Source organism: Apium graveolens, chromosome 5, assembly GCF_009905375.1.
Source record: "Apium graveolens cultivar Ventura chromosome 5, ASM990537v1, whole genome shotgun sequence".
NCBI classification, from domain to species: domain Eukaryota; kingdom Viridiplantae; phylum Streptophyta; class Magnoliopsida; order Apiales; family Apiaceae; genus Apium; species Apium graveolens.
Window position 1 is genome coordinate 138,160,058 of NC_133651.1, and position 6,000 is coordinate 138,166,057.

Genomic DNA, 6,000 nt, shown 5'->3' on the forward strand with positions numbered 1-6,000 from the left:
CTTGTGCCATAGCCAACTTTCATCTTGATTTGCTTTACTGAGAAGACAAGTTACAGATTCTGCTTTAGTTGAGTTGAAGTCATCTAGGTACACATTTCCTCTTCTCACACCAGTGAGAACCACTTTGTTGCTTTGACTATTAGCCACAACACAGGCTTCTTTGTTGAAGGTTACTGAATTGCCTTTGTCACAAAGCTGATTGATACTCAACAGATTGTGTTTAAGACCATCCACTAAGGCAACCTCTTCAATGATGACATTGTCCTTTGAAATCAAGCCATATCCCACAGTATAACCCTTGTTGTCATCTCCAAAAGTAATACTTGGGCCAGCTTTCTCCTTAAACTCTGTGAGCAGGGTAGAATCACCAGTCATGTGTCTTGAACAACCACTATCCAAGTACCAAAGATTCCTTCTGTTTTCCTGCACACATCAAAATCAAATCAAGTTGATTTTGGTACCCAAGTTTCCTTGGGTCCTGCCTTGTTAGCTTTCTTCTTCTGTTTCTTAGGTCTTAACTCATTTGACTTACGAATTTCAGATTCTTCCTTAGTCATTTGGGTTGGGCCTTTGAAACCATTTAATGCAACAGAATTATCATGCATATTATGGCTACCAGGAAATGGCATGCTTGGTGTAAACATGTTATTCCAATAGGGCATGCTAAATGGCATTTGAGGCATACTGTATGCAGCATAATATGGATTAGGTACAAATGGCATATTAGCAAACTGTGCATTCATGTTCTGTGTAGGCATAGCATTAATAGGCATGGGAGGCATTGCATTCATGTTAGGAAATTGAGACTGAACAGACATGGGAGTAGCCATGGCAGATTTGCAATTAACAGACAAATGATTTACACTACCACACTTGACACAGATTTTTCTAGGAGCATATTTATCAGGTGTGCAGTTATTGTGTTTGTTAATCCCTACTTTACCATTCCTATTATTTTTCCTTTTAGTCTCTGTTTTTACCTCAATTTTCTCAAGTCTGTCACTTAACTGTTTGACAGTCATGTGACCAACATTAGCCTTTTTCCCTTTCTTAGCTTGACTTGACTCTCCTGAAACAAAGTTCTTGGAAACAGATCCATACTTCTCATTTAGCTTGATTAGTTTGGCTTTGCTAATGGGCTTGCTCACAGCCGACGGATGGGAATTTTCATCTTTCGACGGATAACACTTTTTGTTATCCGACGGATAGTCCTCATCATCCGTCGAATCTACATCTGTCAGCAAACCATCTACCAAAATAGGTTCTAGTTTCTCTTTATTCTTTTTCCAGGCTTCATCACAAAAGACTCAATTCCTTGAACTTTGGTGATTTGAGCATGGACATCCCTGGATGTTTTCCATGCTTTAATCACCTCTTGTTCACGCTCGAGCTGCTTCTTTAAAATCTCTTCCATTTTCAAGGACTCAGTTAATTCCTCCTTGGCAATCTTACACTCAATTTTTAGTTTCTCAAACTCAACAAACTGAGACTCAAGCACATTATTCCTCTCACTTAAAAACAAGTTATTTTATTTGATTTTAGCATTTTCTTTAGTAAGAGACTTAAGTGTAACACGCAAATGATACAATTCTGTAGACATGTCATTTATGGCATCATTACACTCAGCTTTAGATAAATGTGCAAGGTTTGTAGTGATTATCTGATTGCTTGAGGAACTTGTCTCTGTTTCATCAGACTTGGCCATTAGGGCTAGATTGACATAGCTGACATCTTCATCTTCATCTTCATCCAAACCATCTGCTGCCCAGTCATTCTCTTGTGTAATAAAAGCCCTTTCCTTTTGTTTGAGTAGATCAAAGTATTTTTGCTTATAATCCACAGACTCAAACCTTTTCTTACTAGAATCTGACTTTCTACACTCATTTACAAAATGTTCTGCCAAGCCACATTTGAAACATTTGAATTTTGACTTATCCACCATGTTTCTATTTGGCTTGGCTGCTCCAAAGTTCTTCTTGAACTTGAGCTTGGCAAATCTCCTGGAAAGAAATGCTAGGTGCTCATCAATGTCCTCCATGTCATTTTGGATCAATGAATCTTCACTTTCTGCTGCAAGCCCCTTGCCCTTATTCTCACAGACCTTTGAAGTTGATTCAACAGCTTCCATCTTCACTTCCTTCTCCTTTTCCAAATCAGCAACTAGTGCAATGGATCCTCCTTTCTTCTTTCCTCTCTCCATCTTTTCATCCTGCTCTATCTCAAGCTCATAGGTCTTGAGGATGCCATACAGTCTCTCCAAAGTAAACTCCTTATAATCTTGTGAGTTTCTCAATGAGACTGTCATTGGTTTCCATTCCTTTGGAAGAGATCTGAGAAATTTCAGATTAGAGTCTTTAGTCTGATAGACTCTTCCAAACAACTTAAGAGCATTTAGTAGTTTTTGAAATCTACTAAAAATGTCAGTGAGTGACTCACTTTCCTCATTGTGAAAATGCTCATATTGCTGAATCAAGAGCTGCATTTTATTTTCTCTAACTTGCTCAGTGCCATCACAGATTATCTGTATAGTATCCCAGACTTCCTTGGCAGTTTTGCAGTTTATAATGTTGTCAAACATGTCTGCATCAACTCCATTGAACAGAATGTTCATGGCCTTTTTATCCTTCCTGACTTGTTCAATGTCAGGATCAAACCATTCATGCCTTGGTTTGGGAACAGATGGCTCGTTTCCTGTTACAGCTCTCATTAGAACATGAGGACCTCTTTCTATGCAGTCCACATAGGCCTCATCTTGAGAAAGCATATGAAGATGCATCTTTACCTTCCAATGATGGTAATTATCTTTATCAAGAAAAGGAATCTTGACTCCAACGTCTTTCTTGTTCATCTTGCTGAATTATTTTGATCTTTAAACTCTTTGTAGAATAAGAGCTAGCTCTGATACCAATTGTTAGTCCCTTGACAATATAGCAAGAATTACAGAAGGGGGGTTGAATGGAATTCTTGAACCTTTTTCTCGAAATACAAATGTTCAGCTCGAATATAGATATAATATTTTGATTAGCACAATGCGGAATAGAAACTTAATTGAATCAAAACATAAGTAATTAAAAACAAGAGTCTTTAAAAACTTTCTGGTGGATATAAACAATTCCACCAGAGATATATATTATATATCGAGAGGACTCTGTGTGCAAGAATGCTCACAGCTGCTTACAAATTGAACTACTGAGAATACAGGGAAATGCTAATAATTCTGCTTACAAAGATTTCTCTGTTTTGTGTATCTCAGCTCTCTTTTTCTATTTTCTATATTCTTGGTTTATATATCACCAAGATTACAAAGTCAAAAAGACGGAACAAATATAAAAACTATCAGTCTTAAGCTTTGCTGTTTTTCTTCCTCTATTACCCGGTTAATGGGCTTCCACAGTAGATTTGTATACATCTCGACGGTTATGCTCAGCTTTCACTGTTCAACTGCTGTTTGAATTCTTTATTAGTTGAGTACATGATCATCTGTCGGGTTGTTGATCATCCGTCGGGTTGTTGATCATCCGTCGGTTGCTTTGTAGGTTATCCGTCGGGTAGCAATCAAGCATATGACTTCATTTCACTTATACAGAATTACAAGACATCATGTATGTACAATTAATCAACCTATTTTGCATATCTAGTCAAAGTCAACATGACTTGTATGCTACTACAGATTCTATACAAAGGTGCATACATAACTGTGCTACAGACTTATTATTACATAAGCTACTCACTCGATGGATAATAAGTTAACATCCGTCGGGACTATAATTCTTATCCGTCGAGTGCTACATTATTTCACTAAGTAAAATCCACTTAGATGTTTTGTTTATGAAATCATCAAGTACACAACATATGCACAACAACATAAACATTAATAATCCAAATTAATTTAAACTAAAATATTATAGTGTTGTCTCTAGGGCACAAAAAGTAACAATTCAACAAACTGATTCTAAAAGAACAAAACTTGAAGCTTGATTCGTAGCTAATAAAGATTTTCCAACCGCTCGAGATTTTACATATGCTGAATTTTTTACTCATTTAATGTGGGTACCCTGAGAGTGTAAATGGAGACCTCGATAAAGAGGTGATGTAGTTGGCAGATTAACAGAATACATGCTACTAGCTGTGACTTGTTGTATCTCCGCATGTTACTAATACGGAGAAAAGGCGCTACTTCATTCGAAGAGATAAGAAAGGTCGAAGGTCATTTTTTTTGAAAGTTTCAAGGAAGCATGTGTTGTTATGGGTCTTCTTCAGAATGACAGTCAATGGCATGAAGCAATGATCGAGAATTCTCACTCATCACTTGCGAAATAGCTCCGTGAAATGTTTGTCAACATTTTGGCATATTGTTCTATCTCAGATCCGTTGTATTTATGGAATGCTCAGTGAAAATGTGTGTCTGATGATATCCTCCTGGTAAAGCGTAAAGAATGTCATAATAAAAATTTACAACTCCCAAATGGTGACATTCAAAATTATGCTCTTGCAGGTTGAATTATATTTAAAATTGGCTGTTATTCTGAATAATTACATATTTGTCCACTCTGTAGTCACTTATTATTTTTCTTATCAACAGGATCAAAGCACGTTATTGTCCATATTTATCCATTTTGAATATAGTATAAAAAAATACTTTAAACAAAGCTATATATATTCTTTTGGATATTGAAAAACTTTTGAACGATATTGGAACGAGTTTAAAAGATTTCCTGACAATGATGTATCCTCCAGAAGTCTTTCTTTACAACAGTAGCAATGGTTTAATTATTGAAGAAACAGAGTACGATATAGAGCAAATGAGAAAGCAACATGATGAAAATTATATAAAGTTAATTCAAGAATAGAAGAAAGTTTACGAGGCTGTTGTCGAAACGTAAATTCCAACAAAGGAGAACATTTTTTTTCTATGGAAGTGGCAGATGTGGGAAAACATTCGCCTGGAAGACAATTCTCTATCGCCTTCGTTCTGAAAGTAAAATTGTTCTACCAGTAGTCTCATCAGGAATTGCAGCTGTTTTGCTAGATGGTGGTAGGACGGCTGACTCACACTTTCATATACCTATCATCCTAGATCAATGTTCTGTAGCTGGAATAAAGCACGATACTGATAATGCTGAATTATTACAGAATACAAGTTTAATCATCTGGGGCGAAGCACCTATGCAGCATCGGCATGGTATTGAGAGTGTTGATAAATGTTTAAGAGATATAATGGGTCCTCTTGATCCCAGTAGATCATCAAGGTCATTTAGTGGAATAACTGTTGTATTTGGTGGAGATTATCGCCAAACACTACCGGTTATCCCAAAAGCTTCTCGAGGATAGACGGTTGGATCAACACTGAATCAATCAAAGTTGTGGGATTTCTGTAAAGTCTTTATCTTACGTCAGAACATGAGACTTCATTCTGGAAATTCAATCGAGCGTAACAAGATAATTGTTGAATTTGCTAAATGGCAGTTTGCCATTGGCCATGGTAAGGTCCATAACATTACTAAGAACCCTGGAGAAGGGAAATGACGTGGAGTGAATATGATGATGGCTCTTCAATCAACAAATATGGCGTGCTTTTTTATCGGCATAAAAAATATACCTAATAGGTGTGTTCGTTGAAGACGGTACAAGTTTTCTCTCCAGCCTTTGTGAGAGGGTCGAGTTTTCTCTCCAGTCTAATCATTCTAGATTTGTGAGAGTTATCATTCATGGCAAACATTCGTGACATAGAAATGCAGATGGAGGATTTAGATATCGAAAACGAGGAAAATGAGGAATTAATAATTGACGAAGGTGTAGAGGAGAATGTTAACAGATTCGAATTATGTCTGGTGGGCAAGTTCTTGACGGAGAAGAACATCAATGTGCGGGCCATGAAATCCAAGATGGCGGATATATGGCGTCCTGCAAGGGGTATCAACATCAAAGAGATAAAAACTGGTCTCTTTCTCTTTCAATTCTACCACAAGGATGATATGCAATGGGTGGTTAAAGGAGGGC